Source organism: Mirounga leonina, unplaced genomic scaffold (genome assembly GCF_011800145.1).
Source record: "Mirounga leonina isolate KUSES-001 unplaced genomic scaffold, KU_Mleo_1.0 Mir_101664, whole genome shotgun sequence".
NCBI classification, from domain to species: Eukaryota; Metazoa; Chordata; class Mammalia; order Carnivora; family Phocidae; genus Mirounga; species Mirounga leonina.
Genome location: NW_023270175.1, coordinates 7,797,971 through 7,821,157, shown reverse-complemented (window position 1 = coordinate 7,821,157; position 23,187 = coordinate 7,797,971). Strand labels below are relative to the sequence as shown.

The 23,187-nt window shown below is 43.2% G+C and overlaps 1 long non-coding RNA gene and 1 pseudogene across 1 annotated transcript in view; both read left to right on the top strand.

Annotated features, from left to right (window-relative positions):
* The first annotated feature begins 902 nt into the window (after window positions 1–902).
* LOC118012200 overlaps window positions 903–23,187 on the top strand; it is a 53,361-nt gene continuing 31,076 nt past the window's right edge. The window contains exon 1 of the long non-coding RNA XR_004679637.1: window positions 903–1,099. This is a non-coding gene — a long non-coding RNA (uncharacterized LOC118012200). The remainder of the gene's footprint in view (window positions 1,100–23,187) is intronic.
* On the top strand, window positions 7,484–8,048 carry LOC118012190 (annotated as a pseudogene).

Sequence of the window (23,187 nt, the reverse complement as noted above, 5' to 3'; positions counted from 1 at the left end):
TACCCCTGCTGTGCCCATTCCCTGCGCAGGAGTAGCCCGTAGGAAGTATGGCCTCAATGCAGATGCAGTGATGATTTCAGAGCACAGCAGCAGCTTGGTCCCTCTCCCAGCAGTGAGAGATCTAGAAGCACATTCTCATGGCTGCCATGCCTGCCCGCCCCGGTACTGTCAGCAGGGCTTCCATCCTGCTTTGTGTCTTCCCCCATATTCTAGTTACTATCTAGAATATAGGTAGTATACCCATATATTGTTTTTACCTCCATCCCTGTCTTCAAGTCCTACTTTATACCCTTCCTCCACAAACTCAGCCATAGATGTCTTCTGGGACCAAGGTCTCCTTTGTTCTCCAGGTCCTTTTATGGATTAGGAATCTGAACCCTGAACCAGAGCCCTTATGGCTAGCTCCTCTAGTTCCAAGGGGCAACCCTGGCCATCCACCTGCTTGTCGCCTGCCTTCACCATAGGATACTTTTAAGGATAAAATTCTATCTTATTAGCTAATCACAACATCCTGGCTTCCTGGAACCCCAGTAGTCAGATATAGATGTTCTGCTGGCCATCCGTTTGGTTCTGGTGCCGTGTACTTATGTACATCCATTGTCCTCATGCTCTAGAGGGAACATAGGAGATTTCGTAATTTAACACAAGAAATAAGTGGCAAGGCTGGGGTTTCAACCAGGACTGTTGGTTTTGAAATGTACGTTCTCAACTGCTCTCTGACATTGCCTCTCCTTCTCAGAATGGGCCACCCTGTATTATGACTGTCTGTTTACTTATTCATCCATCCCCTCCCTCAAGATGAGAGTTTCCTGAGGGTGGGGCCAAGGCACTGATATTCTAATAGGCATTTAAGAAGTGTTTCTGGAAAAAAAAAAAAAGTGTTTCTGGAGTAAAAGAATAAAGGAAGGATTGAATGAACAAAATGAAAGTTTTCAGAACCAAGTGGAGGTCACTCTAGTCCGGCCCCCAGTTCGGCAGCTTCTGGCGGCTTTGAGGGCCTACCAGGTTCTGATCCTATGACTCCATAGGTCTCCACATGCAACCACTTGATGACCCCAGGACAGCATTGACCCCAACACCCGAGCTGCTTGCTGACCAGGTAAAGAACTTGCATAGCCAAAGCTCTGGAAATGTGAGAAATAGGACGCTTTCTGCCCACTAAGGAAGAAAAAGCCAAACAAGGGGAAATTCTATGAGATGCTTCATCTGGGTGAGTTGGGGGTTGCACAAGGGGCCTGGCATGGTCATACTGCCTGGAGGCAGCTCCCAGTGTCTCCAGACAGAAAAGGAAATGACAACAGCTTTTGACGAGAATAGAAGGACAAATAAAGATCTTATTGAAAAGCAGGTAAATTGGCTGGGCTCGGGAAGCCTGCAATGACTCAGAGCTGGCAAGGGGCCTGTCTGGCAGCCCACCTCTCCCTCTCAGCCGGGCTCATTGGATTCCACGTTGCTCCCTTACCCCTGACCCTCATGTGTAGCCCGGGCTCGGGACAGAGCCTGCACATGAAGGACCTCTTTGTTCTGCAACTCTCTCCTCTACGTAGGCCATGTGGCCTTGGGAAGCAGGGATGACCTGATGGCAAAAGAAGGCTTTGGTTCTGTACATCTTTAATAAGTTCATGAAAACCCAGTGGAAATCAATGCAGCACCCTGCCTATCTGAAAGCGCCTTTCCCTCTGCACATCACGGCTTTCCCAACATAAATAATCTGTGCTGGGAAGGAATCTTTGAGATATTTATGAAGCTCAGAGAGAGGAAAAAAAAAAAAGATCACCTAGAACTTATCCTCATTCGGATAGGGGGGATGAAGTTACAGTAAAGACTTAGAAGTAAAGGACATGGTTTCTGTATTATTATTTTAATACAAGTTGTATGTACTTAAGGTATGTGACACGATGTGTTGGTACACATATAGAGTGAAATGATTACTATGGTCAAGCTAATTACAAGAACATAGTTTCCGGGTCTGATAGCTCTTCGATCAGAATAACAGCTTTGGGGGTACCTGGGTGGCTCAGTTGTTTAAGTGTCTGCCTTTGGCTCAAGTCACAATCCCAGGACCCTGGGATTGAGTCCCGCATCGGCTTCCCTGCTCAGCATGAGTCTGCTTCTCCCTCTCCTGCTCCCCCTGCTTGTGTTCCCTCTCTCTCTCTCTCTCTCTCTCTGTCAAATAAATAAAATCTTAAGAACAAAAACCAGAATAACAGCTTTGTCACCTACTAGCTGTGGAACTCTGGGCAAGCCACTTCATCTCTCCAATTCCTCGGTCTCCTCATGTCTAAAGTGGGGTTGGGGGCACCTGGGTGGCTCAGTTGGTTAAGCAACTGCCTTTTGCTCAGGTCATGATCCTGGAGTCCCAGGATTGAGTCCTGCATCGGGCTCCCTGCTCAGCGGGGAGTCTGCTTCTCCCTCTGACCCTCCCCCCTCTCGTGCTCTCTCTCTTTCTCTCTCTCAAATAAATAAAATCTTTAAAAAATTTTAAATAAATAAAAATAATAAAATAAAATAAAATGGGGTTGGGCCAGATATTGAGATCTTGTATGTTAAGTGTATCTCAGTATCCTGACACGCAGTAAGCATCTGGTAAGTTTTTGTTAGAAGAATTAACTAGTCCTACGTGCACAGGATGGACTCCTAGCGGGGACACAGGGGCAAACCATCTGTATTCTGCACAACTCTGAAGAGAATTGGTTTGTCAGTCAATGTGCACTATGGGGCAGTGTGGGTGGGAGGGCGAGGGGGAAACAAGTAGAAAAGAAATATCAGGCGCTGTGTGTTCTCGGAGAGGCTTTTAAAGGCTGAGCACTGCCACGCAAGACTTTCTTATTTCTTAGGACCAATTGCCTGATCCTTTGCTGTTATTTCCATTTGGGCTGCTACCAGAGCCTGTCTTTCCCAGACATGCTCCCCATCTGGAAAACAGCAGTAGACATCTTGTGTATTGCAAAATTCTTCTACTTCAGTGGCAAGAACTTCTTAGGATGTAAATTCTCTTAGGACCTGCAATTATAGGTTCAGAAAACTAGACCAAAAAAAAAAAAAAAAAAAAAACCTGGCTATAATAAGAACTACTATTATTTGATTGCTTACTATGTGCCAGGCTCCTGCTCAATTCTTTACCTATATTATTTCACCCAGTCTTCATGTTCTCATCACTTTCTATATGAGGACAGTTAGGCTCAGAGAGGGGACTTCTCTAAGGACATCACATGGCTAGGAAGTGGAGCCAAGGTTCCCATTCATGGAGGTCTGATGTCAACCTCATGCTCTCATCTAAAAAGTCTTTGTTATTATTGCAATGTTGAGACATAAACAAAAGTAGATAAGGTAGTATCATGAATCCCATGTGTCCATCACCCAGCTTCAACAATTGGACAGTTTTGTTTCATCCATACCCCACCCAGCCACCCTCCAACACACACACACAGAGAATTTCATATTTTCATCTGTAAATATTTCAATGCAGGTCTTCAAAAGAATTGGACTCTCTTAAAACACATAACACCTATAATAATCATTTCTTAGCCTCATCAAATATCCAGTCCGTGTTCATATTTCCCCAGCTGTCTCATATTTTTCCTTTTTTTTCCCACAGCAGTTTCATGATTCAAACAAGGTCTAGCTCATATAATAGCATTTGGTTAATATGTCTCTGAAGTCTCTTTTCATCTATAGAGTTCTCTTTTTTTTTTTTCTTGCCACTTGTAAAAAGAAATTGAAAGCCTGTGCCCTTAACCATATAATACGGCATCTTATTTCCATTTTAAAAGTTATGCCTTGGGAGGGGATGCCCTCCTCCCAAACATATTTCTTGTATTTAAGTATGACTCCCTATTTTCCTGTGGAATAGGAGGTAATGAAACATTAAAAGTGGATCTTAGAAATGTTTCGGTGTTCATTGGAAACACTGAACATTCAAAAAAAACCACTTTGTTTTGTAGGTGTTTATTACATGACATGGCTTGAGGGCAGAAAAAACAGCTCTTGAAAAATAACTCCGATCCCACCTCCCACACCTGGTGTCTTTAAGAAGTAACCCTTGCCAGTCATTTTCAAAAGTCAGGCTCTGACAGCTTAGATAGAAGGTAGGATACAAGTGAGAGAGGAAAAGCCTGAGAAGATCTAGCCTGCAGATGACCCTGAAGTGTAGCGAATTGAATCCAGCCGACTGGGTATGAGGGGCAGGGAAATGGGAGGAACCAGAGACCCATTCAGGGGCGCTCTGCTCTCAGTGATAGGGATCTACTTCAGAGTTTTGCTGTTGGCTCTGGATTATAAATCTGAATGATATCAAAAATATTTCAGGGGGTGCCTGGGTGGCTCAGTCGGTTAAGCGTCTCTTGATTTCAGCTCAGGTCATGATCTCAGGGTGCTGGGATCGAGCCCGGCATCGGGCTCTGAACTCAGCAGGGAGTCTGCTTCTCTCCCCTCCCCCCCCTCTCCCCGCCTGTTCATGCACTATCAAATAAAAAAATAAATAAAAAATATTCCAGAAGTGGAATGCTGTACTGGGGAGGCTGACTTTCTCATCAGCGGCTAAATGGAGGCACTCACATATAGTGTATTAATAGTTTCAGAGGTTGAGTTCAGTGATTCATCAGTTGCATATCACACCCAGTGCCCATTCCACCAAGCGCCTTCCCTAATGCCCATCACCCAGCTACCCCATCCCCCGCCCAGCAACCCTCAGTTTGTTCTCTATAGTTAAGAGTCTCTTGTGGTTGGCCTCCCTCTCTGATTTTATCTTCTTTTATTTTTCCTTCCCTTCCCCTATGATCCTCTGTTTTGTTTCTTAGATTTCACATGAGTGAAATCATATAATTGTCTTTCTCTGTTTGACTTCTTTCACTTAGCATAATATCTCTAGTTCCACCCACATTGTTGCAAATGGCAAGATTTCATCCTTTCTGATGGCTGAGTAATATTCCATTGTGTATGTGTACCACATCTTCTTTATCCATTCAGCTGTTGATGGACATCTGGGCTCTTTCCATAGTTTGGCTATTGTGGACATTGCTGCTATAAACATTGGGGTGCAGGTGCCCCTTTGGATCACTAGGTTTGTATCTTTGGGGTAAATACCCAGTAGTGCAATAGCTGGGTCCTAGGGTAGCTCTATTTTCAACTTTTTGAGGAACCTCCGTACTGTTTTCCAGAGTGGCTGCACCAGCCTGCATTCCCACCAACAGTGTAGGAGAGTTCCCCTTTCTCCGCATCCCCGCCAACACTTGGAGTTTCCTGACTTGTTAAGATTTTTATTTTTATTATTAAAGCCCCAGTGTAACATGGCAACAAACACACAAAGCAAGTCGATGAGTTTTTAGTTTCCTTTTTCTGGGACAAAACCTCATGGCAATGAAAACACCCCCGGGACATTTCTGAGCAAACCTGAGGTTCACAGGACAACAGGCCCCAGCAGTGAACAAAAGCGTGCCACGGCTAAAGGCATTTTCTTTGAAAAGCCTAACCCGGTCCCACAGTCTCGAGGCTTGCTCGCTCGCTCCCTCGCTCGCTCCTGATTTCCCACTTCAGTGTGTTGAACCTGAACAGTGTGGCTGAACTTTTCCATTCCCACTGGAGCTTCCTCGGGCCAGAGACAAAGGCAAGCCAGTTCTGAGCCGGAGATTCAAATAAACACATCACGGGCCAGCTCAAACGGCAAAGCAAACGAGGCAGCTACCGGACTAACCCGGCTCCCCGAGGCCCTCTCCCTGAACGCCCTAGAGGCCAAGAGTGAGGCAGCCTCTTCCTTTCTGGAACACAGTGCCTGGTGAACAACTGGCAGGAGGAAGCCCTGGGACTCCCTTTGAACGCCTGCTTTTCCCTGCACAGTCACGGCCGAGGGGAGCAGAGGAAGTGTTGAAAAAGCTAAAGCAATGTGGCTCTCGTTGTTTTTGAAAAGGCTGTCACACAGAAGGGTAATTTTTCACAGTGAACACCGAGACTTGCATTCTTCCTATAAACAAGACCCATTTCCCCAACCACTCTTGTTAAAGAACTGGAAGAGACATCAGAGATTGTGAACGGGAGGGGACTGACAGGAGCATTAACAACAGCTCCCAAGTCCCTTCCTTGTCTGCGCTATTTCCTCGGGTCCCCAGGGGCAGGGGAGCTTGAGGTAGCAAGAGAAGCCCCAGCTGTGGAAATGGAGTGAGTCAGGACTCCATAGACTGTGATTAGTTTTTTTTTTACCCCTGCTTAACTAGAGTAAACAAAAACAATGGCAACTCCGTAGGAGACGTGGAGGGTCTCCGGTCTTTAAAGCTGCTCAGATGAAGGGATAAAGACATTGGCACTGTGTCAACTTGGTCAGAGAAGAGTCTCGTGGTTTTTAAGGCTGGGAGGGGTGCCAGGGATGTTGCCCAACCCTCCCCCTTTCAAAGGGAGGGCAAGGGGCTGTGACTTGCCCAGGTAGACACAGCAAGTGAATGGCTGAACTCTTGCTCAAGTAAACTACACCATCCTGGGGGTAAGGTGAGTGATGGACTGTCAACGTCCACACAACTTCTTCTTCCCCCAAGCAGGCTCTCAAATCCCTCACCATTCATGCGTCCTCCTCCCACCACTATCCAGTCTCCTCTTCAGGACTCCCATTCCAGCTCTGCTGGTCTTTCCACCGCTGTATCCACTGCCAAGTCTTCAAAGAAGAAAGGGTTCTTTCGTCCACTGGTGTGTTACAGGTGTTTTGTTACATTCTCCAAAGCTGTGTGATTCTTCCCGTATAGAGCTCCCTTAAGCATGGAACCTGGGAGAACTTTCCTGAGGCTGGGCCAAAGAGGAAGGGTTGACAAATTACAACTTGTGGGCCAAGTCAGGCCTGCTGTCTGTTTTTGTATGGCACATGGTCTAAAAATGTTTTCCTTTTTGTGGTAAAAACACATGACATAAAATTTACCATCCTAAACATTTTTAAGTGTACAGCTCAGTAGTATTAAGTCTATTTACACTGTTGTGCTACAGATCTCCAGAACGTTTTCATCTTGAAAAACTAAACTCTGTACCCATTAAACAACTCTCCTTTTCCGCTTTCCCTCAGCTCCCGGTAACCACCATTCTACTTGCTATTTGTATGAATTTGACTACTTTACATTCCTGATATAGATGGACTCGGAAACTGGCTTTTTGGGACTCATTTATTTCAATTAGCATAATGTCTTCAAGGTTTATCCATGTTGTAGCATGTGACAGGAGTCCCTTCCTTTCAAAGGCTGAATAATATTCCATTAGGGAGGACTGTGGGCCACCAGGGTCAGTGAAGCTCTCAAGATGGCTGGGTGAGGGGCGCCTGGGTGGCTGAGTCGTTAAGCCTCTGCCTTTGGCTCAGGTCATGATCCCAGGGTCCTGGGATCGAGCCCCGCATTGGGCTCCCTGCTCAGCGGGAAGCCTGCTTCTCCCTCTCCCACTCCCCCTGCTTGTGTTCCCTCTCTCGCTGTGTCTCTCTCTGTCAAAAAAATAAAAATCTTAAAAAAAAAAAAAAAAGATGGGTGGGTGAAAACTTGCTCTAAAAGCCGTTGACTTGGTAGCTTTTGCAGAGATCATAAGGCCCCAAACCAGAAGGCCACTTCTAACTCCCTGAAATCCTAGAATGAACCCCTCACCTCCACACTGGCCACTCCTAACCCTGGGAATCCACCTGCTAGTGACTGGGCTTACTACAAGGCCAATGTGGCAAAGGCTGGCTTGGTAGAGGACTTTGAGAAGAAGTTCAATGCCCTGAAGTTTCCTGTGCCAGAGGATAAGCATACTGTTCAGGTGGATGCCAAAGAAAAAGAAAATGTGAAAAGTTGTGCTGAGTGTTTGTCTCTCTCAAAGGCCGGGATTGAGGAATGTGAAAAAGAGCTGGAGAAGATGCAGAACATAATTCCATTTGATCAGATGACCATTGAGCACCTGAATGAAGTCTTCCCAGAAACCAAATTAGACAAGAGAAGTTTCCCTATCGGCCTCACAAGCCAATCAAAAATTTGTAAACTTGAGTTGGGGAGAAAGCCCTGGCCCTCATATTATAAATGCTGGACATTAAAAATAATGATATGGCTGGGCGCCTGGGTGGCTCAGTTGGTTAAGCGACTGCCTTCGGCTCAGGTCATGATCCTGGAGTCCTGGGATCGAGTCCCACATCGGGCTCCCTGCTCAGCGGGGGGTCTGCTTCTCCCTCTGACCCTCTTCCCTCTCTTGCTATCTGTCTCTCATTCTCTCTCTCTCAAATAAATAAATAAAATCTTAAAAAAAATGATATGGTAAAAAAAAAATTCCATTGTAGGTATATATATACCACGTGATAATTATCCATTCATCCATCCACGGACGTTTGGGTTGCTCCCACCACTTGGCTATTATGAATAATGCTATGAACATGGATGTGCAGCTGTCTCTTCAAGACTCTGCTTTCCATTCTTTTGGGAATATACCCAGAAGTGGCATTGCCAGATCATAGGGTAGTTCTATTTTGAAATTTTGGAGGAACCACGTACTGTTTTCCAGATTGCTTGTATCATTTTACAGTCTCATCAACCGTGCACAAGGGTTTCTCCACATCCTTGTCAACATTTGTCATTTCTTAGTTTTTCTTTTTTGATAGTATCCGTCCTGAGAGGTATGAGATGACCTCTCACTGTGGCTTTGATTTGCCTTTATCTAATGGTTAGTGAGGTTATATGTCTTTTTATATGCTTGGTGGCCTTTTGTACGTCATCTTGGGAGAAATGTCTGCTCAAGGACTTTGACCATTTTTTAAATCAGGCTATTCTGTTTTTGTTGTTGTTTCCTTGTTGGAGTTCTTTACCTATTCTGGATATTAACCCCTTATCAGATATAGTGGTTTAGAAATGTTTTCTCCCATTTCATAGGCTGCCTTTTCGCTGTGTTGATTGTGCCCTTTGATGTACAGAAATTTTTTAGTTTGTTGTAGTCCCATTTGTCCATTTTTTTTCTTGTTGCCTGTGCAAGAAATCATCGTCAACTCCAACGTCATGAAGCTTTCCCCCTATGTTTTCTTCTAGTAAGATTTTTTTTTTAAGATTTTATTATTTATTTATCTGAGAGAGAGAGAATGAGAGAGAGCACATGAGAGGGGTTAGGGTCAGAGGGCGAAGCAGACTCCCCGCTGAGCAGGGAGCCCGATGCAGGACTCGATCCCGGACTCCAGGATCATGACCTGAGCCGAAGGCAGCCGCTTAACTGACTGAGCCACCCAGGTGCCCTCTTCTAGTAAGATTTTTAACATTTTTAAATGATTGGGGGGAAAAAATCAAAACAATAAAAATATTTCCTGACTTGCGAAAATCATATGGATTCAAATTTCAATGCCCATAAAGTTTTATTAGAACAGAGCCAAATACATTCATTTATACACATCTATGGTTGCTTTTGAGCTGTAACCACAGAGCTAAGTAGTTGCAACAGAGACCAAATGTGGTTCTCTCATCTCTTTGTACTACTGCTTAGAGTACTATAAATCACAGCAACACATTTACAACTCTACAGCATTTAAAGTGTCATGTGTAACTCCATACTGCACCTTTTTTTTTTTAATTACCAGGGCATACCCATTATGTCAAAACAAGAAAAGGAAAATGGATTTTGATTGCCGTACTTTTAAGGCACAGCGGAGTGGGGATTACTTAGTTATCCAATTAGATGGTGTATTAGCTCGAGCTGCCATAACAAAACACCATAGGCTGTGTGGCTTAACAGAAATTAATTTCTCACAGTTCTGAAGGCTGGAAAGTCCAAGATCAAGGTACAGGCAGGGCCAGTCTCTGGTGTGAGCTCTCTCCTTGAGCTGTAGATGGTCTTTCCTCTGTGTGTACGTGTGGGGCGAGAGAGCGCTCTCACTCTCCTTATAAGGCCATCTTAGAACCCTATAGAATTAGGACCTCACCTTTATGATCTTAACCTTAAGTGCCTCCTAAAAGCCCTATCTCCAAATACAATCACATTAGGGGTTAGAGCATCAACATTTGAATTTGGGGGCAACACGATACAGTTGAAAGCAGAGAGCAAAATACCGTGTTTACCATGCATTGAAACGATAGCTGTGTTAAAAGAATACCACATATGTCAGCATTTCCAGACGAAGCACTCATCACAATATTCCCAACCCACAGGAAAGCAATGGTCAGAAAAACTGGAACATTTAAAATGGAATATCTCATCACAGCAGAATTTCTTCACAAAACTAAACAATAAAACTGAGCCCGTCACCAAAGGAAGTTTCCAAGTGGCTCACTTCTTAGCCAAGCAAAGAAAGCCATTTACTGATGGTGGGTTAATTAAACATGTTTGATTGCAGCAGTTAAAGAAATGTGTCCAGAGAAAATAAATTTGTTTCAAGCTATTAGCTTGAATTTTTGGTGAGAACAGTTGTTCGAAGAGTTGAGGATCGTGAGAGCAACATCAGTAGTCAATTAAAAACAAGCAAATGATTGTGAGTGCTTTTGCTTGGGTCTTGATGACTTGACAGATGTTATCAATGCTTCCTAATTGTTTATTTGTTTGAAGTGATCGAAAAATTAGCCCTTACGAATGGTCTGTGTGGACCAGTTACGGGAGAGTGTGTTTTCAACATTGAGAAAACACTCATTCAGTACAACTTGAGGTAGAAATATGCGAAGATGTGTTACAACTGATGGTGATAATCGGTGTGGGACAGAAAAAGGCCTAGGGGAACAAATTCACAAAACGTGTGAAAACGTAAGATGTCTACAGTCTATGGTTATTCATCAAATTATTCATCAGCACGTACTTGCAGAAAATAATTGAGTCCATCCTGTGTTATTGAACCACTAGTACGCTCTCCTGGACTTAACCACTGACAGTTCTGTGAGTTTTATTTCAAGAATAGAAACTGAGGAGCGCCTGGATGGCTCAGTCGGTTAAGCGTCTGCCTTTGGCTCAGGTCATGATCCCAGGACGTGTTCCACATCGGGCTCCTTGCTCAGCAGGGAGTCTGCTTCTCCCTTTGCCCTCTGCCCCTCCCCTTGCTTGTGCTCTCTTGCTCATTCTCTCCTTCTCTCTCTCAAATAAATAAATAAAATCTTCAAAAAAAAAATAGAAACTGAATATCCTGATTTGCTGGATGCTGCTGAAGTTTGATGGCTTAGCAGTGCTAAAGTTTTATTGAGATTTTTTGAGCTCCAAAAAATCTGAGTGGATTTTTTTCTGAATGAGATCTGCCCTTAATTGCTATTATTAAATAGTAAATGTGTGGAATTTGTTCTTTTTTAAAAAAAAAATATTTATTTGTTTTTGAGAGAGAGAGACAGCACGCGTGTGCATGAGCATGAGCAGGGGGAGGGGCAGAGGGAGAAGCTGACTCCTCGCTGAGCAGGTAGACCAATGTGGAGCTTGATCCCAGGACTCTGGAATCATGGCCTGAGCTGAAGGCAGACGCTTAACTGACTGAGCCACCCAGGCGTCCTGTTCTCTTTTGTTATATAAACACCTACATGATATCCTCAATTTGACCTCTCGGTACCCAAAGCTCTCAACATTTACTATCTGGCCAACACGGAAAAACTTGCCAACCCCTCCATAGGCATCTGAGTGATAGCCACCCGGGGTTTTACTGGAAAACAGTCCAATCAAAACCAATGTCTGTGACAAGGCTCCTCAACCCTATTCTACTTTGGGGTTCCCAGGTCATTCTTAGCACTACTCGCTACATTCCCTAAGGTGGGAGCAGCGAATGCCTCATTCCTTTGTTTGAGGGTCTTACTCTTTGTGGCACAGGAACCTGCTGTCAGCCAAAAAGTCAGCTTCGGTTTTATTCCCAAGAGGCCTGATAGGTACTAATTTGAATCAACACCAATCCAGATTTTCTGAGGCTAGATCTGTGGTTCAGGGGTCCTCACTAGAGAAACAGAGCCCCAGCTTCCTGTCACACAACCAGACACCTTGCTTCTGCTGCTGTCACCGGCTTATTACTATATCGAGTTACACGGATATAAAGAATCCCCATAAAAAAATAATCACCCAGTGATGAACTGGAAAAGGCAAGGTCTAGAGAGCTCTTAGACTGTAGCCTCCAGTTTCTCTTTGTTTATAAGAGCAGTGATTTAGAAATTGCAGATGTGCTGAGTTACTAAATACTCTTTGGGGGAGTATAAACTTACTAATTCAGCAGTATCTAATTCAGTAACTATGTTAGTCTAAGACCACGTTGGTGAAAGTGAGTTTTAGTGGACGTGGAAAGGGCAAATAATTTGCTCTTATAAGCATAAGACACTTACCATGACGGAAACACTGGGTATGTATGTAGCAAATTGCTTTACATCCTTCCTGCTTATGGAAGGTCTACATGTCCTTATTCTAGTATCTGTATTCATGGCGAAAAGAGAAAAATCTATGCTACCAGATGGATATTAAACCAAAGATGAAGCTTAGAAGTAATCTGTGACCAGGAAATGAAAGGCAGAGAATTAGTCTCCAGGGTGCATATTATTGTTGTTGAAGAAAACCAAAACAAAAAACTTCCCGAACAAAAATCCACAGATACCTTTTTCTTCTTTTGCAAAACATAGACTCACTGGTTGAGAATTTATGGCTTAGTACTTGTAGGGATAGTTGTTTATTTTTATTAGCCTTCTATAGTGGTCATTAAACTGACCCTTGATGGGGTTAGTCATTTTCAAATTATCCAAGCTTTTTGAAAAGTCGTTTCACTCCCCAGCCCAACCCCCACAAGCCTTCCCAAGAGAACACCTGTTTCATTAAGAGATGTTTTATTTTTGTATCCTTCATTTGGACTCCCCCTGTTTTAATTACTAATGACCCTCCAACATCCATGTTGACTTCTAGATAAAGTGAGTTTATTTTCCAGAAAATCTAAGTGAAGCCAAATATGTGAGGAGCATGCCAACTTGTTACCAAGATGTGAGTGCACTCTTTTAGCTTGTTTATATAGCGCCTTCAGTGCCGGGGGGGGGGGGGGGACCCAAATTCCTCAGGCAATGGTTAATCTGATGACCTTCTGAGTCACTGAGTTATCAGTAGCCTATCTGATCCACAAATACGTTTAGAAGCAAAGAACTAGGTCAAAGATAAACTGAGGCATATCATTAGAAGTTTCAGGACGGCTGGGTGGCTCAGTTGGTTAAGCATCTGCATTCCGCTCAGGTCATGATCCCGGGGTCCTGGGATCGAATCCCATGTCTGGCTCCTTGCGCAGCCAGGAGTCTGCTTCTCCCTCTGCCTGCCGCTCCCCCTGCTTCTGTGCTCTCTCTGACAAAGTCTTTAAAAAAAGAATTTTAGGAGTTTTATGTAAGCAAAAATGGATTCAAATTAGGCGGCACCAAGCTGAAAGTGGTTCGGAGTGCTCTCCAGACAGAAGCCAGGGCAAAGACTCCCACAGAGTAAAGGTGGGAGCAAAGAAGGAAATGATTTGATTGGCTATAGCTTAAGCATTGCCTTAGTTGGAGACACCTAGGTGGCTGGTTGTAACTGGTTATCTTTAGGTTTTGATTTCTTAATCTTGAGGCATTCACATGCTTAGGGTCTGGTTTGCTTACATCAGCCTCGAAGGGATTAGAACCACCTCGGTCTAATGGCCTCATTTAATTCAATACAACTGATCATCCATAACTCATGTATTGCTTTCTAATTTTTTATAAAGAATTTCAAGTTGAAATTTAACCACTATGTAAGGGTTTTAGTCATTTTTTCCCAAAACATCCTTTTAAAAAAGTACACTTCCTGATGTAAACCACACAGATGGGGTTGGTTTGGCACATCTCAGGCTGGGTGGACACAATCCAAAAATAGAGCCAAATTTCTTCAAAGACTGTTCAATTAAAGTAGTTTCTACATTAGCAATAAGCCCAGTTTTCCATTGCATACCACATTAATTTAAAAACAAAGCAATAGGCTCAGTCAATATTTCCTTGGTTTTGAAGCGTCCCTCCATTTTTTTAATAAGTGTAGGAATAGCCTATACCTAAAATCATGACCTTCATTTTCGCTGACAACTCTAAGTGGGGAACAACCCTGTATTAATTTCCTATGGCAGCTGTAACAAATTATCACAAACTTGGTGGCTTAAAACAATGCACACTTACTCTTCTACAGTTTTGGAAACCAGAAATCCAAAATCCCTTTCACTGGGCTGAAATCAAGGCATCAGTGGGGCCATGTCCCCTGGAACCTCTGCGGGGGGAGAATGTTTTCTTGCCTTTTCCAGCTTCTAGAGCTGCACTCCTTGGTTTGTGTCCCTTTCCTCCACTTAAAATGACTGTAGCATAGCCTTTTCATCCCCTCCCTCCCTCTCTCCCCATTCTCTGCTGAGATTGTCACACTTCCTTTTCTTTTTTTAATTTTTTAAAAAGATTTTATTTATTTGAGAGAGAGAGAGAGAATGAGCGGGGGGAGGAGCAGAGGGAGAGGGAGAAGCAGACTCCGCCCTGAGCAGGGAGCCTGACACAGGGCTTGATCGCAGGACCCTGAGATCATGACCTGAGCCGAAGGCAGGCGCTTAACCGACTGAGCCACCCAGGCACCCCATCACACTACCTTTTCTTTCTGTGTCAAATCTCTTTTTGCTTCCTTTTATAAGGATACATGTAATTGCATCCAGGGCCCACCTGGATAATCCCTATTACTCCCCCCATCTCAAGGGCCTTAATTTAATCACACCTGCAAGTCTCTTATGCCCTATGAGGTAACATTCACAGGTTCCAGAGATTAGGACCTGGATAATTCAGGGGGGCCATTATTCAGCCCACCACAGACTCCAGATTTGCAGGTCCACATTTAGTTTACAACCTGTAGGCCTCCGATGACTAAGTGTGGAGTTATTTCTAGGGCTCCAAAGATTGTACATAAATAAATAATAGCTTACCTGTATAACTAGTACCACGTACAAATTCATGTCAATGCCATTGTTATTAATAAAATAGAAAATGCTTTCAAAATGAGATCTAAGGGGCCTCCTTTGACAAGTTATTTCTAAATAAAATACTTTTTGCATAGCCTTCATCCCTTTTGACAAAAAACTATCCTTACAGAATAATCTATATCTTTATAATCTATAAAGTACATATGTTATAAAGAATGGATTTAAAGCAGAGCATCTGCCATGTAATGAGTTTAATAAATGTTAGCAATTATTAATGTGTTGGGTGTTCTGCCGCCTGAATGGAAGTATTCCAAGACCAGAAATCTAATAACAGTAGGCTTGTCTCACTTTGCAGGAAAAAGAAAGCAAAAAAGATGGAATTCAATCACTTTTTGGGGGGCTCAAAATTTTTGTTTAATACTTCGATACCTGTCCCTGCTAGACTGTTAGTGAATGCTAACAGATGACGGAAGAAGCAGCCAAAGAATACTAGGGGGGAAACTGGGAATCAGCCAATCATGTTTAGTTCAAAAGTCTGTTTTGGTTAAATGTGTTCAGGGCTGTGCCTTTATGTTGTATACCCAAACCACAGAAGTTTCTTTGCCGCTAAAATTGTTCCTCATTTATATGAATCAATCAAATACATCAATATTTTATAGCGGTCTTCAAAGAGCACCGTAACTTGCAGGTACACCAGCATCTGAACAAGTTCAAGGGTTGTTAATGGAAAACATTCTCTATTATAAAGGAGCTCACCTTCACGAGGGGCAAAAATTGTGGTTCTCAACCCTGGCTGCACGATAAGATCTCCCGGGGAGCTTTTAAAAATCGCAAACTAAACCCAACTTAATACGAATATCTAGCGTGCTGCCGGGGTGTCCATATTTTTAAAGCTCCCCAGGTCATTCCACTGGGCAGCTGCGGTTGAGAACTCTGGATGAAAAGAGTATAGGACACAGAGACCAATACAAATAATGAGGTCTGAAGTTCCATGCTCATGATCAGGAATGGGACGGGAATTCAGACAAGAGAGGGTCTCGATGAGTAAAGGGAGGAGGAGATGGAAAATGAACTGAGCCTGAAAAGTGGGCAGCAAAGAGGCAAAGGGCCTAAGAGAGGATGACAGGCATGGGAAGGGTCAAAAAATTTCCAGGATAAGGGCAAATGGAAAAAGCTGAAAATTTGCACTATGGGATTAGGAAAAACTGGTGGTGAAGGGAAGATGTTCTCTGGCCCATTTTCCCCTTGGATTTTCCCCCTCGCTACACCCAGGCCTTAAACATTGCTACATAATTAAACAGAATGCATTATTGAGGGAGACTCACACTTAACAAAGGGATCAAGATGAGCAGAATACAAAAACACCTAGTAGAAATGTGTCCAGACGCAGCATCTTTGAATCAAAGGGCAAATTTACTGCCCGAATAGATATGCATCTAAATCACATTATCTGTTTTTACAAGACCAATTTCTATCTACAGACGCTATCCACGCACCTCTCCAACAATAGAAAACAAACCAAAATAGTACATTTAAGCAATGCAGGAAACTCTTTTGAAAAACTTCTAATTTACCTTTCTATAATCATTGCAACTTAATTCTGGCAACTGAAGCAACTTGAAACTTGCTTATCAAGCCTGGGACTTTTGGTCATTGATAACATGTGAGTTCTTTCAACTATGGGCATATCATAATGACCCTATTGCACCTTGTCATGCAATGATTATAAATATTACATATTTATATATGTAGCTAATGCTTATATAGCCTTTACAATGTGCTGAGCACTCTTTTAAGTGCTTTATATATACTATCTTTTTTTAAGGATTTATTTATTTGAGAGAGAGAAGAGCCTGCACAAGAGAGAGGATGAGTGGGGGGAGGAGCAGAGGGAGAGGGAGAGAGAATCTCAAGCAGACTCCGCACTGAGTGCGGAGTCCGACATAGGGCTTGATCTCATGACCCAGAGATCACGACCTGAGCTGAAACCAAGAGTCGGACGCTTAACCAACTGCGCCACCCAGGTACCTCTATATATACTATCTTATTTACTCCTCACAAGAGCCTAATGAGGTGCATACTGTTTTTATCCCCATGTTACAGATGAGGTCATTGGGGTACAGAGAGGTTCAGCCACCAGCTACAGTTTACAGTTAGGTGGTAAAGCTGGAATTTGAACCAAGGTAGTCTGGCTCCAGAGCCCACACTTTTTAAAACATTTTGTTATCATGATTCTTATTTATAACATTGATGAATTTTCTTCATTTAAGTATTTCCTGGAGAGAACACCATTAAGCCCTTCCATTGCTTTTATCAATTTTTCTATGCATTGAAGTTGAAATATGCAAAATGTTTCCATTTTCGCTTTTAATTTGCTTACATTATTTTTATCAGAATCAATCTTTATAAAGGTTATAATGAAATATATATATATATATAGTTTTACTTTTGTGACCATCTATACAGTCCAATTTGCCTGGGTCATATTTTGTAGATCTATATTTTGCAAGATTCCCTATTCAGTTTTCAGTTAATGACATATTTTTCTTAGTGTGTTTTTATCCATTTTCTTTTTTTTTAAAGATTTTATTTATTTATTTGAGAGAGAGACTGAGAGAGAGAGCACATGAGAGGGGGGAGGGTTGGGAGGGTCAGAGGGAGAAGCAGACCCCCTGCCGAGCAGGGAGCCCGATGCGGGACTGAATCCAGGGACTCCAGGATCATGACCTGAGCCGAAGGCAGTCGCTTAACCAACTGAGCCACCCGGGCGCCCTTTTTATCCATTTTCTATTTTGTTTCCTTGACCTTGATAACTTCTACCAAGTCTAATTTATCAGTCAATTTTTACAGTTTTCTCAGTGAAAAGATACCATTCTTAGTTTTTCCTCTATAATAATTTTTTAATCAGATACAGTTGTCTTTTTTCCCAGCCTTATTTTGTGATTGTTTTATTATCAGTAATTGTTATTATGAATTGGATAAAAACAGGAAAGTTTTCTATTTATTTGTTATTTAATCCAGGAGAAATTATGAAATTAGATATTCCAGGAGTACTCTAAGGAGTAGTCTTTATTTTGGGCTTCATCATTCTTGAGGTCAAAATGACAAATTCACGATGTTCTGAATGGGTGAGAGTGGGAATTGTTATTTCAGTTTCATGGATGTACCTTAAAAACATTCAATATCTCAGGGTGTCTGGATGGCTCAGTCTAGTTAAGCATCTGACTTTGGCTCAGGTCATGATCTCAGGGTCCTCGGATGGAGCCCCGCATAGTACTCTGTGCTCAGCAGGGAGTCTGCTTGAGATTCTCTCCCTCTGCCCCTCCCCCCACTTGTGCGCTCTCTCTAAAATAAATAAATCTGAAAAAAAAAAAAAAAAACCAACAACATTAAATAGCTTGCCTGGGCTAAATGGTAAAGCCAAACTGGAGGTAGTAGCATGGACTAGAATGGTTTCTGGAATCATCAACCTGGATTGAATCTACATTCAGCTGTTTATAGCCGTGTGACCTAAGGCAAGCGACCTAACCTTTAAGCCCCAAGGCCTCCATCTGTAAAATAGAGATAATACTAGTACCTCATTCATCAGTTTATCAGATGAATTTATGAGGTCATCAGAATTGAATGAGCTAAAGCACGCACACACACTTTAGTTTTTGCCTGGTTCATGGTAACCAATCGGTTCATGTTAGTAGTTCAGCAGCATCATCCATAGGATGTTCTTAGGGAGATAAGTACATAAGAAAATAGTCCTAGAAAGACTTTGTGCTTGTGACTATGTTAACAAAAGGTAGTGCTGAACAAATGTTAGCTGTTAGTATCTTCATTGCTTCCAGCAAGCTTTCCTTGGATGAAAGTAGACGGTATCTTGTGACGTTTTGGTGGGAGTACCAGATCTCTATGAACCACGCAGTTACTCAAAACCTTTGCACCAGCAGTTTCCTAATTGCTTCATCCTCCTTGAGTGGGTTTAGTGGACAACTAGAAGACCTAGTTTTGGGGGCCACTGGAATGTGATTTCCAAAAATCCTGATGGGGACTGGGTCCCCCCAATTCTTTTGCTACTTTACTTCCTGGCTGGGGTCCAAAAGGACTCCCCAAGGCATTTATGCCTTTGGGTTAACTCTAAGGTGTGTTTAAAATGTAAATTCAGAGTCAAGAGTCTCTCATGGCTTGTCTCCCTCTCTGATTTCTTCCCTTTCAGTTTTCCCTCCCTTCCCCTATGATCCTCTGCACTATTTCTTATATTCCACATGAGTGAAATACTGGAGTAAGCTAAGAAGCAAAAAAGCATTCTCGGGGAGCCTGGTTGGCTCAGTCGTTAAGCATCTGCCTTTGGCTCAGGTCATGATCCCAGGGTCTTGGGATCGAGCCCCGCTTCGGGCTCCCTGCTCAGCGGGAAGTGTGCTTCTCCCTCTCCCACTCGCCGTTTGTGTTCCCTCTCTTGCTGTGTGTGTCTCTCTCTCAAATAAATAAATAAAATCTTTTAAAAATATTATGCTATGTCGCTATTCCCATCTATCCTCTAAACAGAGGCAGAAAATGAATAAATGAACTGTTTCCTATATTTATATCCCATTCATTCCCATTTGAAGTCAGACTAGTTTAGTTTAGCAAACTAAACCCAAAAGTGCAGACAGGTCCTTGAAAATAATAAATGAAAGTCTGGATCTAATAAGGGCCAAGTATTTGGCTTTTTAACTGATGGAATTTCTTAGGGAAATAAAGGATTTATAGGTCTGAGTAAATGGTGATATTGCACTCAGCAAGGTTAAGGGCATACAGTCTTTGACTTTAAAACAGAAACCTGTGGTGCTCAGTTATTTCTACCAGATGACAGGGACTGGTCAAGATCCCATTGCCTACCGGACTGCTTTTAGGGTTTATCTCAGGATCTTTCGAAGGGTCTTCAACAACCTTTAAATTTTGAACTCCTCCCTTTTCTTACTTTCAACAAGCTTATTCCTGCATTCTTTTGTGCACACATGTGCGCATGAGTGTCTATATACGCATACATGTGAATGTGGGGGTGGGCAGGGTCGGGGTTCGGGAAGGTGGTGGGATCGAGGAGGCAAAGAAAGGGATCAAAGTGATTAGAGGAGTTTTCATTGATTTTTCTTTTTAGATTTTTTTTTAAATTTATTTGAGAGAGAATGAGAGAGAGAGAGAGAGAGCGCAGGAGGGGGGAGTGTCAGAGGGAGAAGCAGACTCCCCACTAAGCAGGGAACCCGATGTGGGACTCGATCCCAGGACTCCAGGATCATGACCTGAGCCGAAGGCAGTTGCTTAATCAACTGAGCCACCCAGGCGCCCTGATTTTTATTCCAAAGAGAAACATTGTCCAATTTCTCTGAGCCTATACTAATTTTCCACCTCCAGGTCCTGACACTTTTTTTCCTGTGGTATTTGCTTGTGACCACCTTGCCCTTGGCTCACCCATTTACGGATTCCAATATATCCCAAATCAGAGGTCAAGAGGCTAACCTAAAGCATTTCCCAGAACTACCTAGGCACTTGATGAAATCTTAATTTGATCAAATGTGACAAGCTTTGCCCCAAATCCAGATGGAGGCAGGGAGGGCCCCTCACCCCCGGAGAAGGCAGATAGACATGCAGCAGTGACACCTTGCTTGTCCCGGGTGCTGACAGAATCATTTGCTATTGCTTGGGACACTGCAAGGACAGGAACGTGCCTGACTAAAGCTGTAAGCATTACAGATAATTTAGAACCATTTTCTTTTTAAAGCTAGCATTCATGCAGATGACATACATATCCAATATTGTGAGTTAAAACTCTCCTGGTTTTTGGGGGCACCTGGGTGGCTCAGTCGGTTAAGCATCTACCTTCAGCTAAGGTCATGGTCTCGGGGTCCTGGGATTGGCCCTGAGTTGGGCTCCTTCCTCAGCGGGAAGCCTGCTTCTCCCTCTGCCTCTGCCCCTCCCCCCCGCTTCTGCTTGCACGCGCTCACTCTCTCTGACAAATAAAATCTTTAAAAAAATAAAATAAATAAAACTATCCTTTTTTTTAAAACTGGTAAACGGACTCTAAATTTTATTGGGAAGTATAAATACCCAAGAATATTCAGATTTGTTTTCTTTCCCCCCCCAGGTTTGTTGAAATATTACACTGCATAAGCTTAAGGTGCACTGTGTGTGGATTTGATATCCTTATATACCGCAAAAATAATTACCACCATGACGTTAGCTAATACCTCCATCACGTCACATAATTACCATTTCTTTTCTGTGGTGAAAATATTTAATATCTACTCTCTTAGCAACTTTTAATATTAACTATAATCACTGTGCTGTACATTGGATTTCCAGAACTTATTCATCTTCTAACTTAGAAGTTTGTATCCTGGGACGCCTGGGTGGCTCAGTCGGTTGGGCGTCTGCCTTCAGCTCAGGTCATGATCCCAGGGTCCTGGGATTGAGTCCCACATGGGGCTCCCTGCTCTGCGGGGAGCCTGCTTCTCCCTCTGCCTCTCTCTCTTTCTCTCATGAATAAATAAATAAAATCTTAAAAAAAAAATGAAGTTTGTATCCTTTGACCAACAGTTCCCCATTGCCCCTATCCCTCAGCCCCTTGTAACCACCATTCTACTCTCCGTTTCTGTGAGTTCGGCTTTTTTTTTTTTTTTCCCAAAAACTATCCTGGTTTTAACAAAACACTTAAGGGTGATCGCCTAGGGGAGTGGCTCCAGTATGTGAGGTGTAGCTGAATAAAATAAGTATTTTTGAACTTACTTTCCACAGTCTTCTGCCAGGTGCTCCCAACATCTTGGCCCTGGCCCTCTGCTCTTTATATAGTCTTTCTTGAAATGTCATCCAGCTTCCTTTTTATTAATTAATTTTGAAAAAAGAATTAGGACTCACACAGAGCAAGCTCTTTTGGATACAGAAACCCTACATTCTAATCCCAGGTCTGCCGCTTAATTAGCTATGTGACCTTGGCAAAAATCACCTGTGGCTGGCAAAATTCTAAAGACGCTTCCCCAAGATTCCCACCCCCTCGTTATTTAACCAAATGCTGGTCTCGGTACAGCTGTGTAGGGACTTCTCAGCTATAACTAAATTTGCTAATCAGCGGACCTTATAATAGGGAGATCTGGAGGAAACTTTGGGAGGTGATGGGTATGTTTACAGCCTTGCTGGTGGTGATGGTTTCACAGGTGTGTCCTTATACTCAAACTCATCAAGTTGTATACATTCGATATGTACCTCCTTTTATATGTCAATCATACCTCCGCTGAGTGGTTGAAAGGAAGGAAAAAGCAGAGAAGAGAAGGCAGAGGGGAGGTCAGAGAGATCGGAAGTGTGAGAAAGACCCCACCCACCCTTGCTGCCTTTGAAGATGGAGGAAGGGCAGCCTCTAGAAGTTGAGAACAGCCCTCAGCTGACAGCCAGTAAAGAAAATGGGACCTCAGTCCTACAATCGGAAGGAATGGAATTCTGCCAACATCCTCAATGAGCTTGGAAGCAGATTCCTGCCCATGGCCTCCAGAAAGGAATGCAGCCCAGCCAACTCCTTGATTTCAGCCCTGTGGGACTCTTGGGCCGAGAACCAGGTAAGCCATGCTGTGCCTGGACTTCCAACCTATAGAACTGTGAGCCAACCCACGTGTGATGTTTTTGACCCCTAAGCGCATAGGGATTTTAACTGGTAGCATTAGAGGGCTAACACATCACCTATTTTTATTTTTTTCTGAATTTCAATTTCCTCATTTGCAAATGGAGATGATACAGATTCAAAAGGTTTTTCTGAGGATTAGAGGGAATGTATTTCCTGTTATTTTAGCACAGCCCCTGACACACAGTAAGCTGTCAATAAATGGCAGATTGTATTGCCTCCAAATGCCTCTGCTACCATTTTGGGCTGACAACTCCCAGATTGATCTCTCCAGCTCAGCTCTCACATTTGAAGTCTCTCTCAGGGGTCCAAAGAGATGTTAAGTCAGGGAAACCATAGGAACTGTATATGAGAGGCTTGGCAAGAGGAAAGTTACTTGGATCTTGGTTTTGACACTATACTGACCCTGCTGCATTACATGCTCTCTCCATAGGAAAAATGGAAGGATATGTACTGAGACGTTCATACGTGGGGCACCTGGGTGGCTCAGTCGGTTAAGTGTCTGATTCTTGATTTCGGCTCAGGTCATGATCTCAGGGTCATGAGATGGAGTCCCTGCCTCGTGCTCCGTGCTGGGTGTGGAGCCTGCTTAAGATTCTCTCTCTCCCTCTGCCCCTCCCCTCCCCAGCTCTAGCTCTCTCTGTCTCTCATTCTCTGTCTCTCCCTCTCCCTCTCTAAAAAAAAACAGTGATTATCTCTGGGAGGTAGGACTTTTGTT